This window comes from Canis aureus, chromosome 11 (genome assembly GCF_053574225.1).
Source record: "Canis aureus isolate CA01 chromosome 11, VMU_Caureus_v.1.0, whole genome shotgun sequence".
In the NCBI taxonomy this organism is placed as follows: Eukaryota; Metazoa; Chordata; class Mammalia; order Carnivora; family Canidae; genus Canis; species Canis aureus.
In genome coordinates, this window is record NC_135621.1 from 63364412 (window position 1) to 63381037 (window position 16626).

Sequence of the window (16626 nt, forward strand, 5' to 3'; positions counted from 1 at the left end):
GAAATCTTACCCAAAGACACAGAGCTAGTAAGTTGCAGAGCTTGGTGTACAAACCACATCTATCTTAACAGTTTTGTGCTTTAGTGTTTATGCCAGTCCTCTACCCAGAAGTAGCACTGCTACATTTGTGGGGCGGGGACCAGGATACCCAACTACATTTGAATTTCAGATAAACAACAAATAATTTTTTAGTTGTTGCATATGCAAGAGTTGGAGCATATATATTAAAAGATTATTTGTCGTTTGAAATTCAAATATAATTTGGGTGGTTTTGTACTTTATCTGGCGACTCTATCTGGAGAGATCAACTGTATGAATGAACTCTGAAAATGGTAGATAGAGCATTACACAAAGCAAAGTCCTTTTGTTACATACCCTAACCCCAGCTCTAACAGTGACTGGCAATATTCTGGGACCACTGCAGGACATTCATATCCACAGCTATAAGATCCAGACAAGTATCCAGCATTAGCAACTTTATATAGCCCTTGTGGATATCCGATAAGCTCTAAACATAAAAGGTACTTGAATAACGTTAATTGGGATTCAGAAAGAATGATACTGACCACCTTTACATCCTCTCACACACATACTTGCCTTCACAGTGGCTAGGATATCTTCTCTGGGGCCTCATCTTCTCTTTTACCCACCACTCAAATACCTAGATCACAAAGTCATCCCACTTGCTAAGTTTCTGGCCACAGCATGCCAGTTTAATACTAGATTCTGAGGATTTTAGTGTAGAGATATGGGCACCAACTTCAAGGCATAACACTGTGGTTGAAGAGACAGCATACAATTTGGTGCAGGAGCATGATGAGACAGTCCCCACTTGCTGGGCACCTTGGGCTCATCAGGCACGATGCTAGCTACATTCCCAGAGATGGTCCCTTATAATGCTCCCAGCTCCTCATCTAGGAATCACAGGTACCCTGCAATCTGTTGGAACACCTGGAAACCACCAGGGAGTCCCCACCCTGCTGTCAGAGGTGCCAAATGAGGCACTGGCTTCTTAATAGAATGATTAAAATCACCAACTTGAGTATTGGGAGGAGAGCTCTGCGTTTTTCCATTTCTCAGATTTCTCATACAGATCACCTTAAGACCAGGCATGCTTCAGGGACATTTAGAGTGTCAAACTGGCCCAGGTACCAAAACATGAACCCTGTCAGAACACACTGTACGACCAGGACAATAGTAGTAACCGGCTCCATTATCCCTCGTTTGTGGACAGAGTGGGAAAGACAGTGTCTGAATCCCCTTTCCCAAACCTTGCGACTGTCCTAGCAGCGCAGTTGGCTACCACCACCCAGATCACCTAGCCTTGCACTACTGGCAGGCTAATGACTGCCCTGCCCTAGGGGACTAATGCCCTGCTTTGGTCTCATCAGGGATTCCTAATCTCTTCTCATTTCCCCCCATAATTCCAGCTGATAATAGTTACCAACTTTTCTCTATGGAAGAGACCTTCTGAGATAATGCAATTCCTCGCGTTCATAAGTGGTTAAAGGACAATATTCAACCACGGTTTTCCAAGGTCGAAGAACAACAGAGCAAGCTACAACTACCTGAAGGAGACCACACCACCTCCAGCTTCCCACACCACTTCTCCCAACTCAGACCTCTGGCTACACTGGAAACATTATGCCGAAGCACGTTTACTGGTCCCCACACTACCAGCCTTCCAAGAATGGCTTCAACTCTGTAAGGCGAAGTTGAAGCCGAGGAACCAGAAGGCTGCCCACCTCACATGCTGCTTGCGCTGAATTAGGCTCTGGAACCATCTAGTTTTACAATCCAGGAAATACGATGTGACATCTTGGATAACCGAATCCAGGAAAGAGTAAACAGGATCCTACTGGACTTGTATGTCCCGCTTTTATCACTCTCTCTTCATTTTCTGGAATATATAGTTAATCGCTTCCATACTAAACATTATATCTGCTTTTATTTTTTTTTTATATCTGCTTTTAATCCCAAAGTTTTCAGTACTTCAGTAGAGTCTCTTTTATTTATTTCTTTTCTTTTTTTTTTTTTTTTTTGCTCTTTCAAGGTCTTCATTTTTTCAATTTATTTATTTATTAAAGATTTTATTTATTTACTCATGAGAGACACACACAGAGAGAGAGGCAGGCATACAGGCTGAGGGAGAAGCAGGCTCCCTGGGGGAGTCCGATAGGAGACTTGATCCCAACTCCCGGATCATGACCTGAGCCAAAGGTAGATGCTCAACCACTGAGCTACCCAGGTGCCCCTCAGGGTCTTCATTTTATACCACTAACTTGTAGTTAAAAGGCTTGTTTTTGTTGCTTCTGTATTATCTGGAGGGTTTTGTTTGTCTGTTTGTTTGCTGTGTTTTGTTACTAGCCTTAAGAGATTCTAGGATCCTAACTCTGGTTCTAATGTCTGATATTTGACCTCATTCCTAGCTTTTTGCCTCTAATACTTCCCTTTCATCACCTAGAACATTTCATCTTTCCTTAACCCTCTCTGAAATCCATACCTGTGGCCATATTCCTTCCCAAAGTTAGTCTTCCCTCCATTGTGAGTTCCTAAATAAAAGGGTCAGTAAAAATTTTCCCCTCAAAATGAGATACATTCAACCAATGCCCCTTCACCATTTTCACAGTGAAACTCAGCTTAAAAATTAAACAGTTTCTGGAATTTTTCTTTCAGATGTGAGCCCATGCCAATCACGTTTGTGCTCTTTACAAATGGATGGCTAGTCTTGCCTCAGAGTGACTTCCCCTTTCAAATCCTGCTCCCAAAAAACGTTTTCTCCCTGTCAGTTTACCACTGACTGTCTGCAAATCATCCTGTGATCCCATGTAGAAAGGACATGATACACAAATAAATTTTAGTGTCCTATGCTCGGGGGTTATAACTGAAAATAGATTGGTAGTCAGAAAAAAAATGATGTGTGTATAGCACAAATACAATATATGTATGATGCCACATATATGGTGCCTATGTCAATAGCCTTAAATCCAGTATGATAATCTGCAAAATAAAACACAACATCTGACCCCAAATCCAAAGATTTTTGAATGAGACAAGTTTCTCATGGCTAATAAAGCTGTTCCTAATTGAACTTCATCCATGTGGATGCAATTACAACCTGTTTGGTACCTACCTCAGTAATCATCCCATGTGATATTATCACTAGGGCTAACAATTATAGAGAGCTAATCATGTTAAGGAGCATATGCGCCTTAATTTTTAATTCTCACCAAAACCCCATGGGGTAACTCTTCTTTAACATTCCCATTTGACATATGAGGAAACCAAGGCTTACAGGCAATTGGTAACTTGACGAAGTTCCCATAATATGGCAAGTGATAGAGAAAGAATTAGAACTCCAGCTCATCCAGCTCCAGAGCCCATCATAGCCACTTCCTCTCCACATTCCTCCCCTGAAGAGTTCCACAGAAGGCTTACATTTTAAAACTGCTTGTAGGACAGGTGTTTGGAGCCCTCCACCATGCTGCTCACCAAGAGACTAATCAGTCAGCGTGGCTGTAGTAGGTCACACTTTGCTCCCCATCTTCTGTGGAGTATAAAGATGATTAATTGCTTACACAGAAATTGATCTAACCACTGTTTTATGAAAAATGCAGGATTTCCATATCTTTAAAGGGACTTCTCAAAGAAATGTGAATCAGGGAACAAAGTAATTGAATTTTTCTGTCTTTCCTGGCATTTTTAGCTACTGATTAATGTAGAGTCCTGGGTGTTGAAAGACTTGGAAAGATCGATAATAATATTAACCCTTATGAAAAGGTTTGTTATGAGATGGGACTGTAGCTCAGGGTCTTATATGGAAAACAATCAAAGGTTAGAGTTTTGTGGGCATCAGCTCTACTGGCAGGGGGTAGGGGTGGAGCAAACTTTCTGGCTAGTATGATCTTCAGGATTTCCTCAGAACCTGAGCCTTCCCCTGGTCTAATAGCGATCTCCTCCTGTTAACATGTCACCATTAGGAAGGAGAGGAAACCGTAGGGTTGGCGACCACAGCCAGGCAACAGTAAGGGTATAATGGCGCCCTCCCCCATCACCGTCCCAGTCCAGCCGACTAATTGTCCACCCCTCAGCTCTGTCCTATTAAGAAGAACGCCCCTTGTCTCTCAGGCCACAGTTGGTCATGAGGATTAACCCCTCCCACCCCCTCACTCCCCCACCCAGGCATTCCCCCTCCTTCCAACAGTCCTCTGAGCAGACATGACTGACAAGAGTACCACAGGCGATGATGTCACAAAGAGAGGGGGCAGTGTGCCCTGTTAGACCATCTTTCACTCCAGTGGACTCGCCTTCACAGACAAATTGATTTGCAAAGGTTCAGGCTGCCAGCCCGGCCTGCTTTGCATACAGAACGCTCCCTGGTGACACAATAAAAAGTGGCCAGGCTAACAGAGGAGCACAGCGGGGTCTGGCCGGTTCAAAGTCCAAACTCCACACCCCCTCACCTCAGTCTGGTTTGAAAGGTCACTGTGTGTCTGGGAAAATAGTCGCAGGATACAATCCTTTATTAAAGGTCACTATTTTTCAACAGCACTTAACACACACTTACACACAAATTGAGACTGGAGAGGGGGAAAAAAAACTGGGGGCTGCATCGTATTGTATATTGTGCTTGCAAGATTTATGTCTTGTGGTCACCAGCAATAAACACACACTGCTTCAGTATTAAAGTTCACATTAATCCACTGATTCTCCCTCCCCTGGAAATCAGCCTCTTCTTCGCCAGGCAGACAGGGGCAACCAAGACTTTTGTTCATCTCTTTTGTTCCTTCCCTATATTTTCCTTCCCTTGTTGCAAATGTTTTACTTTTGTGGATTTTTTTAAAAAAGATTATTGCTGCCGTTGTTATTATTGACGTGCAGCCACAGAACTTTACTCTTGGTAGTTTGCTCTCTTGTGCTGTTCACGACGTGGGCCTGGCATTTGAATCCAAGACCGTGTGTCCTCACAATGGCCAAGACTCAGAGTGTGTGTCTGTGCATCTGTGTGTGTCACAGACCTTGAGAAGCAAAAGTCAAGTTCCTTTCTGCGCTGCCTGTGAAAATCCAGGGGAGCACACTCAGACTAAGCCGGTGACCATAAAGCCATCAAGGAGACTGCCAGTCCTGCTTATCCATTATGTTGTATATTTTATTTGAGTAAATACTTCCAATACAAGCAAAAATAGCAATTGTATTTTCCTCCAGTAACAGGCAGTTCATGTTTGGTTCCCAAAGAATGTTAACAATAGCAATCCCTGCACTCATAACAAAAGAGATTATCAAAGAAGTCAGCCCAAGCTGTTAGATTAATTTAGGCAAGAACTGCAAAAGAAAATATTTAGGGGAAATTCTATGAATTTCAAATAGCCGGCAAAAATATATAACGTGGAGGATTCCACTCTGCTCTGCAGCACATTTTTGCAAAGCTTTTGCCAGTGATAGGTTTCTGAGCTATCAAAAGCACATTAATTTTTTCTGATTAAAACAGCTGTGAAAATATACAAGTGTAACTGTGAAAAATCCGGGGCTTATTGTAATACTTTAAGCAAAACAAGGATAAAAGATTTTTAAATATGGACTTGCCAAAAGTAAAATATCTAACACGGGGAGAACTAATTCTGCGTGTGCTTCTAATATTTTGGCATAAATACTTTAATCCTCTTGTCCATCCTGTTGGCACCTCATCTACAGTTGACTTGTTAAGGGCTAGTTCCTTTGTAATGTCGTCAGCACCTCTCCATAGTTATTGACTGTGCTCTCATTAAAACTAGCAAGATCACAAAACGGCAGAAGTGAGAAGAGGTGGGGAGGAAGCTGGCTCCTCACTACAAAGGTATTCAGAAAGGCAAAAGAACCTAAAGGAGAAATGAAAAAAACAGGACAGAAGTGAAACTGTCTGACAAGGAGGAGAAGGAGGAGAGGGGAGGGAGGGGGAGAGAGGAGGAGGATGAAGTAGGAGAAGGAGGAAGAAACAGGTGAAACAGGAGGAGGGAGGAGGTCAGGGAGAAAGGAGAGAGAGGAGGGTGAGGAGGAGCAGGAGCTTTCTGGAAGTGGGGCTGGGGTTTGGTGACTCTGCTTTCATGTTTTTGTTCATTATGAAAACACACAGGTAATCACAAAGACCAAGTTCACCCAGAGTTATGCCAGGATGTGGCATATCAATGTAGCGCCCACACTCATAGCCACAGATGGCTCATCTTTTTATCTCATTATTTAAAACAAATGCTTTTTGGAGGAAGACGTCAATTTCTCTTGCCCTTACCCCTGATTTTGGGCTTGGCTGGCAATGATTTATTTCACCATGGACCCAGACTCTTCATTCCCTAATCTGCTACCGTGAAAGGGGCGACCTCATGAACAAAATCACTGTGTGATTCAAAAGTATGTGGGGGGGGGGGTACATACATAACCCAAAGAGGAGAACCACCCAAAATCCAGTTCCTCAGCTCCAAAGACAATATGTAATGATGGAGAAAAGAAGAGAAGGAAAGAAAAAAAAAAAGAAGGATGTCCTCCTTGCCCTGGCCCCGGGTTGGAGGTGGAAAACAGGTAAAGCTGTGTGCTGCGCTGATCCTGCACCCCGCCCCATTCAGACAAGAGTGCTGGGATTGGGACTCCAGGTCAGACGAGAGCTGCCCTGAGCTACCCATTCCCAATGTGGGGCCCACACCCAGCACTCCCCTGGCTCCGTCGAGGCAGCAATTCAGGTGCCCCTGCCCCCAAAGCCAGGAGTGCTGTGGTCCCGCTGTAATCGTAAGCGCCTGGGATTCCAACCCAGAGCTCCCAACGTGTTCAAAGGCAGCACTAATGTGTAAAACGTCTGGGCTCAGCTGAGGCATCACATCAGTCTCTGCAAATGAGGCTTTTCGGACAGCAAAGGATGAAGAGCCAGTTTCTGAGGGGGTTTGGGAATTGCTGAGCTGGGATGGTCCTTCTCTCCCCCATTCTTGACTCTCCCTCCAGCCTCCACTCCTCCCCTGTCCCCTGCCAGGTGATTAATTCCAGGCCCCAAGAGGGTCTCCAGAGGGATCCACATTCACTGCAGTGACACCCAGTGCTAAGGGAGAGAGAAACAAGCAGAGGATCCTTGGCTGCCAGCTGTGGCCCGAAGCCAGTAAGTCCCTTCTGGCCAGGCTGTGCCATACCCTGATCCTAGGCAACTGGGGGCTCTGCCCCCAGGATGGGGTGCTGAGGCCGCACACCGGCTTTAGTCTTGGGGTGTGAGGCTGCCCTGTGCCCTCAGAGGAGTTCAAGGCACCTTTACACAGCACAGCCGTGCCTCTAAGCCCTGTTCTCCTCCTCTGCACCCTGGTTTAGCCTCCTAAGACCATGCCACTCATCTCTGCCTCCTATCCCACCCTCCCACCTCATTCCAGGAAACCTGTGGTCACATAGCCACAGGGACTACCCATCCAGGAACTTTCCAGGGAAACAGCACCTCTCACTTACTCTAAGTGCTTGGCAGGTGCCTGAGAGACCCAGATGTTTAAGCATCTGACTCTTGATTTTGGCTCAGGTCATGATCTCAGGGTCGTAATATTGAGCCCCAGGTCGGGCTTCATGATAGGCATGGACCCTGCTTAAGATCCTCTCCTCTCCCTCTGCCTCTGCTCCTCCTCTGCTATCTCGGAAAGGAAAGGAAAGGAAAGGAAAGGAAAGGAAAGGAAAGGAAAGGAAAGGAAAGGAAAGGAAAGGAAAGGAAAGGAAAGGAAAGGAAAGGAAAGGAAAGGAAAGGAAAGGAGGAAAGGAAGGGAGGGAGAGAGGAAGGGAGGGGGGTGTTTGGACTTGTCCAGGTACTTCAAGCCCTTCAGATTATCTTTCCAGGTGGGCAGAGACTGACTAATGCAAAAGCCTCCTGTGGCAGAGCAGACCTTTAGGCCGAAAAATGAGCATCACTTTTCTCCACGACTCACGGCTTTGGGACATTTTAGTTTTTCCTTTTTTTGCAGGTCCCAAAGAGAAGTATTCCAGATATTTTCTTACCCTTGCACTATTCAAGCCTGTAATGATCATGCAGAAGTGTGTACCTGTGTGTGTGTTTGCACGAATTCACGCCGGGGGAAATACTGAGGCAGTCACCCCCTGGTCACAGGCTGAGGACAGGCAGTTTTGTGTCAGTGTGTCCAGAATGCCAGCTCTATGAGGGCAGGGATTTTTATCTGCTTTGTACACCCCTGAGCCCCAGCACCTAGAACAGCACCAGCTCAACTATCCGTGCTCAATAAATATTTACTGAAAAATGTGATATGCTGCAGAATGGGAGTGCGTGACTCAGTGGTTTCTGGTTATTTCTTTTATTTGTCACTGATTAAAAGAAAAATCAGCAGGGTAGGAGTTCAACAAGATCCTTTTTGCTTATTGGTGTGTGTGCACATGTCTGGGGGGGGGTTTGGCATTAGTATCTATATGGGTTTTTTTTCCCTTTGCTGCATCCGGTCCAATCCTTCCACTTCTTCAGTGCCGGGGTCATGCACCTGAGTTCTGTTATAATAGTAATTACAATGGTTTTGACAGCCTTATGAGTATAGTTCGGAAAGCAGCTGTCACAGAAATTAGCAAGTTTTGCCAACAGCTCAGCTCAGAGGTGATTGGAGCCCAGGCCGGGACAGGAGGAGTTAACTGAGATGAGTGGGGTGTTATGCAAAGCACCAAATCCCTAAACTCCCGCAAAGATCTTTGATGGCCGTGATCAATAGATTCTCAGACCACACTGACATAACCTTGTCATGCCTCAGCAAGGGTACGATGGCTAAAAAGGGGTGGGGAGGTGGAGAGGTAGGAGGAGAGGGAGGAGAGAAAACAGGGAGAGGGATAAAGATATCATGTGCCCTCCCCTCTCCTGCACCCCCAGCGCCCCTCCTTTCCACACCTACCCCCTCTTCAACAGGCATCACACAGCAAGTGACTGGTAATGGTTCTTTGGCCTTGTACAGCTTTTAAAATCCTTCAGCTGAAGCATCTCAGCTCCAATCGCCAGCAAAGCTTGAGCACCCTTGAGACCCTGGTGCAGATAATCATCATCCACTCAGTGACAAGAAGCCGAGCGCCGCTTCGGTACCAAGGAGACCGAATGTGGCAGGGCACCAAGGTGCCATCTTAGACGCATCCAAGCAGCCGCCGTGGCGGCGGCAGCAGCAGCAGCACACAGGGATGTGGATGTGTGTGCAAGTTGTTGATCCCCCCCCCCCTTTCCTTCTTCGTCTCTATCTTCTTCTCCCTCTTTCTTCACTCTCCACAGAGAATCCTTTCTCGAGAGGGACGCTGTTAACACAGCTGCTCTTAGCAGGCTTCCCGTTACCCAGCACCTGCCGGACCAAATTGAATCCTGTAGTCAATACTGTTGGAAAGGAAAATGACATTAATTTGTGTAAAAGTGTAATCAAAAGGTGGTTGGGTGATTTTTCTTGCTTTCAGAGAAATGTGGGTTTGAGTTTATGATTATATAAAAGGGAGCCAGTCGGTCAGCAGCTTCCTGCCTTCCACCCAGCACTTCCCAAGCGCTCTTGCTGCCATGTGACAGCATTAGAGTTAATGGTGTTGCATTATGTATACAATACACTGTGGATGGTACAGCTGGCTGGGATGGTCCTGCGGACCAGGGTGCTGATGGGTATTTACATGCCAGCTGAAAGGTGGAAGAGAGAATATCCAGAAATAAAAGAAGAGCCATCCCTAATACACACAGAACTCAAACCTCCAGCAGCTTGGAGCAGCGGGTAAATTTCCAGATCGCAAGGGCCCCCGCGTTTATATTCCCTTTTCCACCTCGGGCCTTTGGCTCACATTTTCCATTCACAGAGCTCCCTGGCAAATTGAAGATGGTCTAAACAAGGAATACCACATCCCTTGCACGTATTAAAAATAGCTCTCCAAACAGCCCAAAATATTTTCATTCCATTGTCAACTTTCCATCTCACACCTTAACAAGGGGCAGTCCTCAGAAAGAGACAGCTCTGGGCAATTGTCCTTTGCAGGCCTGTCTTTGAGACCAAGTTACCAGGCCTGAAGCCCCTGCCCAGAGCAAATGAATTTTACTATTAAGCAGTCATACAAAGGAGATGCAGGCAAAAGGTTTGCAAAAGAAAAGACGCTGTTCCATTCTGGACTCTGGGAGGAAAGAGGTGGGCATTTCGTGTGCAACTTTGCTATCCCCCAGGGCCAATTGAGCATTAGGCACTGACCACGGCAATGGAAGAGGTCACGGTGATGACGCCGGGGGCCTGGGAGAGTGGGAGAGGAAACCATCTTTGCCCTGAAAGTGTGGAAAGTATGCCAGGAACCAAAGCAGGGGATTTTAGGATCCCAGAGAGCCTGACAAAAGAAAACTACATCTTTAAAAAAGTTATTTAAGGAATTGGCCTTGTGTGGGGGTGGGGGGTGGGGGGATGGCAAGAGGTAGGAGACTTATGGGAAACCTCAGGAACAGCAGGGGTGGTCCTAGTGCCTCTCTATCCTCTGTCATCCCCCACCCCAGAAGGAAAAGCTGCCCCCCTATGTGCTGCCCAAAATTTGAATTCACTTAGTTGATTCATTCATTCAATGAAATCTACTGATCCTCTACCACCTGTCAGGCACTGTGCTAGGTCCTGAGGAACAAAACTGACAAAAATATCTGTCCACATGGAACTTCCATACTATCCCTCCACCAGGGATGCAGCCTTTCGAAAGACAGTGATGGAGGGGAGGTGCACCTGGGCAGCTTAGGCGGTTAAGGGTCTCCCTTCGGCTCAGGTCATGATCCCAATGTCCTGGGTTTGAGCCCCACATAGGGATCCCTGCTCAGTGGGGAGTCTGCTTCTCCCTCTCACTCTCCCTCTGCCCCTCATTCTCTCTCTCAAATAAAAAAAAAATCTAAAAAACAAAAAAAAAGGATAGTGAGGAGTGCAAGCAGTCTTAGGAAAGAAAACCAAGGTATAAGCAACTTATATTTGTGTTCTCTAGGAAATTTTTAGTAGCAGGGGTGGGGGATGGAGGGTGGGAAGAGCACAGGACACTAAGTCGAGAGGGAAGAAGGAAATTGTTGGGGGGGGGCGGTGATGAGCTGGCCCTGGAAAGAGGGAGGAGTACAAAAGCTGAAGTCACTGAGGCAAGATGCACCCACTTTGCAATTTTGCTGATGATTAGCACTGGTAATGAAGAGGTGATCGTGCAAATATCCATGGGGGGAAGTGCCAGATTCTGAGTTACTATTATTTTTATATGAGGCAAAAAGCTGGCAAAAATCTCTATTCAGCTGCCAATAAGCCTGCATTCCAAGGCCAGGTCTAGATACAAAGCCGCAGGGCTCTCCAATATTCAGAGCAGTACAGAATCTGTCCCCAATCTCTCAGCAGCTGGCTTCATCCTTCTTCCCCTGGGCTTCCCACAAATCTCTGTAATGCTTTAGGAGCCCAAGCATGTCAACCAGCACCCTGTTCACCGAAAAAGATACAGCAATTTGAAAATAACAATTCTTTCCCTAAAATTCTGGTGTGCTGTTCAAAGTTATTAAAAAACTTGACCTTCATCCTCAGCCACTGCAGTACCCATGAAAGCCATGGATTTCACTCGAGCCACAGGTCATGCTTTCCCCTGGCGTGCAGAATCATTCAGAGTCCTTGTGTCACAGGAAAGCCTACCTCGTGTCTGAATCATGCCAGAGTTTGTGTCCAGTCACAGAGAAGAGTCCAGTCACCTCCTTGCCCTCGTGCTATTTCCAGTCCTAACATTGGAATCATAGTCCCTTTTTTCAGCCTTCATTCCTTTACCCTCTACCTGCATCAAGACATAAGACTTTGGCGCTGTCCCATTTCTAGAAAGGTCTTTCCCCAGTAGCTTAAAGTATCACCAATTTCCTCCTCTCATAAAAAGAAAAGAAAAAGGGGCACCTGGGTGGCTCAGTGGTTAAGCATCTGCCTTCAGCTCAGGGCATGATCCCAGGGTCCTGGGATCAAATCCCGCATCAGGCTCCCTGCAGGGAGCCTGCTCTCCCTCTGCCTATGTCTCTGCCTCTCTCTCTAGGTCTCTCATGAATAAATAAATAAAATCTTTTTAAAAATTTAAAAATTAAAAAAATTAAAAGAAAAAGCTTTCAAATTACTTTATAGAAATCAAAATGGCATCCCCCAAATGATTCAATCAATCCCTTTACAAAGTCATGTTTGTGTGTGTGTGTGCACACAACACACTCACTCACATGCGACCAACTCAAAACTATTGGCCTGAAAAACCGGCTATCCCACAGATGCCCCTTTCGACATAACTACATAAAAAGAGGTCAGGTCTCGGCCTGCAGCCTGAGCTCAGTCTGTGATCTGCCCAGGGTCACTAAAATAAAAGATCATCCAGAGAGCTGAAAGATCCAAAGTTACTCAGTGTGCACACTGCCTAGGGGTGCTGAAACAAGGTTGAAAATACAACCTGGTACGTGACGGCTGTGTGGGATATTAGATTGTGGCTGGCCCAGGGTGCTGAACGGCTCGCTGATATATTGGGTGTAGGTGGTTATACAGAGAAATGAGCTGAAGAGAAAGACCCAAATACACAGAGGGAAAGAGAGACAGGGAGAGAGATCTAGAATGAGACCGAGTGATGGAGGGAGACAGAATGAGTGACAGTGAGACAAAGAGGCAGGGAACACAAAGGCGATAGATGCCTTCTTTTCCTCAGTGTTCCCAGAGATTAGAAATGAAAGCAAAATGAATAAATCGCCATCCTGGTTGGTGATATTGGAAACTTCTTTTCTTCCTTGAGGGAAAGGAAAGCGGATGATGTCTTCTCTTTATCCAATTTTTAAACAGTCTGCAGGGAGCTGGGAGGGAAATGCAGACCAGGAAAAATAACAACAGCAAGGGTGGGGAAGAAAAGAACAGTGTATGAACTCTGAGCCACCGTGAAAGTTGGGTGGCATCAAATTGTTGTGATTTTAGGAATGATTTCTCCTCACCAGTATATTTTTTTCTTTCTCCCCTCAAACTTGTTCCCGTGGGCCCTGCTTCATTGAACCTTAGACAATAGTGACCTCAGCATAGAGACATATATCCAGGCAGCCACAGCCTGAGGCAGGAGACCAGGATGCAAAGGGCAAAGGTTTGACCCTAAGAAAAATTTCTCATGGAGGTCAGATCACATTGCCTGGCTGGAAGGAATTTTTTTTTTTTTTTTTTTTTTTTTTTTTTTGCCTGATATTGTTTTCTCTCTTCAAGTGACTGATTTTCCCAGCCAAATCTTTTACTCCTGTGGATGAGAAGTGGTGTTTGCCTCTTCTGGAGTTGCGTATGCATAGCTGCCTCCTGCCGCTTTCCATGAATGCCATCACTTGCCACTTCTCCAGAGCTCCCCTGGAGACATAGCAATGCAGCCAACGCCAGGCTGCACCGCTCCAGCCTCCCTGCAACCTCTCAACCCCCACCCTTAGGGCCCACCCACCCCATACCCCCCTCAGGGAACTCAGCATCTCTCAAAACCGTCTGGTTACACGCGGGCCAATGAGACGGCGTTTGTTAGTTGCAAATGTTCAAATTAACACTTACTCCTGTCTCTGAGTCTGCAGGGAAAACCAAGTCTGACTACTAATTACAGCTTTGGGGGGTGAAAATAAACGGAAGTGTGCCAAGTCAAGGCCTTCATGCAGAAGAAAAATGTCTTCATCTGGTTGCAGCATTTTGACATTGGAGGCCCAAGAGCTGGAGAGAGGAGTGCTGGGGCCAAAAGGGGCTGTATCCTGCTGGGGCAGAAGCACGGTGCCTCCAGGCCTTGCCCTTATACCCTGGGCATCAGACGTCCAGGGCTGGCTCACACATCTTTGCTCGTTATGTGATAGTAGCAGAGGTGGGGAGGAAGCTGTTCCAGGAATCAAGGGAAGGTCAGTGAGTGGTGCAAGGACCCCCCATCATGGCCCTACACAGCTGGTCTCTTTCTTCCCTCAGAGCTCAACAGTCCCTCCACGGCACCAGACCTAGTAGAATTTCCCAGGCTTGCCTCCACTACCTGTGAAGATTTTCCTGACTACTCAACCCTTGCAATCTCCTGCACTTTGTTTCCTTGAAGTTCTTTTTTCTACCATTCTTTTACTGGTGTAACAGCTTTGTAGAGTTAGCTAACTTTCAGCTCATCCCTAATGAGATGCCTCGATCTGGGAAATACTGCACTCTCTCTAGTCTTGGGACATTTTCAGCCATTACACCTTCGTGTATTGTTTCTGCATTAGTTTCCTCCTCCTCTTGGGACTCCTATGAAACATGTGCTGGGGCTTTTGATCAGTCCTCCAAATCTCTTAACTTTTTTTTCATGTTTTCCATCCCATTAGCTCTTCTTGCCACATTTTGGGACGTTTCCTCAGTTCAGTCTTCCAGTTTCATAATCCAATTTCATAATTGTGTGCAGTATGCTATTTGATCTTTTGTATGGTTTCAAATATACCTGCACATTTTCAAATAGTCCTTCCTCCAAGATGTGGCATCTAACTCCTCTCTTCTGAGTAAGGGCTAATTCCAATGACTCTCATCTAATGAATAGGATATAGTGGATGCAATGGTGTGTAACTTCCAAGACTTGGTGACAAAGAATATCATGGTTTCCTTCTCCTTTGCTCTCTCTCTCTCTTTGATCACTAGCTGTAGGGGGAGCCAGCTGTCATGTCATGAGGACACATCAATGTGCAATTTGGAGATGCCCATGTGAGGAGGAACTGAGCTCATCTCCACCTTCCCTGTGAAGGAATCATCTTGGAAGCAGGTCCTCCAGGCCCAGTCAGGCCTTTATAGCACTGCAGATCTGGCTGACAGCTTTACCAAACCTAATGAAAGAACCAGCCAGTTATACCATTCCTGAATTCCCAGCCCCAAGAAACTGGGATAATAAATATTTATGCTTTAAGCGACTAAGTTTTGGCATGATTTGTTAACTAATATACACACAGACTTGATTTTTTAAATTCCAGTGATGATTCCTTCACCTTTGAAGTTTTCTATGACCACCTGCTCTTGTTTCATTTACTCCTGTTCATATTTCATCATTTCCATGCTTCCCATTATCTTTGAAAACATTTAAATTATGTGTTTGAAAATGCTTTTTTATTGCTCTATCAGGTCTTTCTCTTGGATGTTGGTTCAACTATTTGCTAAGTTTGTTATTTGCCTTTCATGGTCACTTGGACTTCATGGGTGCTTTGTAATTTTTGTTTGTGAAATTATCTTTTACGAGAATTTCCTCCAGTAAATATTCAGAAGACCCATGGCAATCTTAAGAAGGTTTGAGACTCAGATCAAACCTTCCTAGTTCAAAGTAATCTGCTAACCAGCAGATTTGACCTGAGCATATAGCACAGTTGCAGGATCCTGTCAGCCTGGGTGGTACTTCCCAGGACCTTAGCTACAACCCCAAGCAGGGAAGAAGGGTTTTGCTGCTGCCCTCTCCCAAATTTAATTGGGAGAGTATGTGTCTGGGCCTTAGCTTTATATAACTTATGTAACTCTAGCTCCAGGTCTTCAGGATAATGGGGTCCCAGCCTAAACCCACCAATAAACCAGTCCCATCCCCAGTGCCAACAAGCCTAACAGCTTTGGCCTCCAAATTCCAGTGTGGCACATATATTAAATTATTTTATGGAAACCTCTCCTCTTATGACTGCTGGAAATTCCCTCTTCAGGAGTATGTTCTTGTTAAATTTTTTTCTCTTCATTTGTAAGTGTTCAAGGTAGAAAGTGGAGACTTCAGCTTGTAGCTAATGTCTTTGCTCTAACAGAAATCTTATTTGCTAACTTTCCACATTTATTTTTCCTCCCTCCTCAATCATACCATAAGCTTCTAACAGTCAGGGACAGGATTATGCCCTTTAATACTTCTCCTCATTGGAAGAGCAGAACACTTTCATGTGGGAGCTACTCTATAAATATTTGATTGACTGACAGGTAATGTGATAGGAAGGTCTGAGAGCAAAAGGAAATTAAATTTCTCTCATATTTCATCAGGACTACCAACCCTCAGATTTGGAACCCCCTACAAAGTTGGTTCCTAAGCTTTCTAGATTATAGATACTTTGAAAACCTAATTAGACCCTCTCTGCAGGAAAGAAAGAAAAGAAAAAGAAAAAGAAAAAGAAAAAGATAAAGAAAAAGAAGAAAAAGAAAAAGAAAAAGAAAAAGAAAAAGAAAAAGAAAAAGAAAAAAGAAAAGAAAAGAAAAGAGAAAAGAAAGAAGAAAAGAAAAGAAAAGAAAAGAAAAGAAAAGAAAAGAAAAGAAAAGAAAAAGAAAGCAGCAACACACAAACACAAAGCTCTGCCTTGTTTCAGGGATTTAAGTAGTTTTAAAAATTAGTATTAGAATATAAAAATGTTTCTTTTTTGTGTCTCTTAATAAAATTCTTTTGATCTCATAAGTTATTTTTTCCTGCCTCCTTTTTTTAATCATTAGAATAACCTTATCCTTCTCTTGACAGATGTGGAAGCTGAGGGCCCTAGAGCCTAAGTGACTTGCCCAAGCAAATCATAGTGTGATGTTTGGCTAGATGCAGCTCTAGGACCAGTTTTTTTCCACTATCTTGACTGCTTCTCCTCATAACTTTAGGTCTAGGTATACTACTATGTAGTAGCACCACCAAAAAAGTCAGAATTAACTTTAATCCTATCAATAAATGACATTAATTTGT

General features: G+C 44.9%; 1 long non-coding RNA gene across 1 annotated transcript in view; it reads right to left on the reverse strand.

Annotated features, from left to right (window-relative positions):
* Positions 1 to 16626, reverse strand: part of LOC144324205 (uncharacterized) — a 143252-nt gene that overhangs the window by 12793 nt on the left and 113833 nt on the right. Inside the window, exons 10-11 of the long non-coding RNA XR_013389728.1 lie at positions 8874 to 9337; positions 3439 to 3547 (exon numbers count right to left, since the gene is read on the reverse strand). This is a non-coding gene — a long non-coding RNA (uncharacterized LOC144324205). The remainder of the gene's footprint in view (positions 1 to 3438; positions 3548 to 8873; positions 9338 to 16626) is intronic.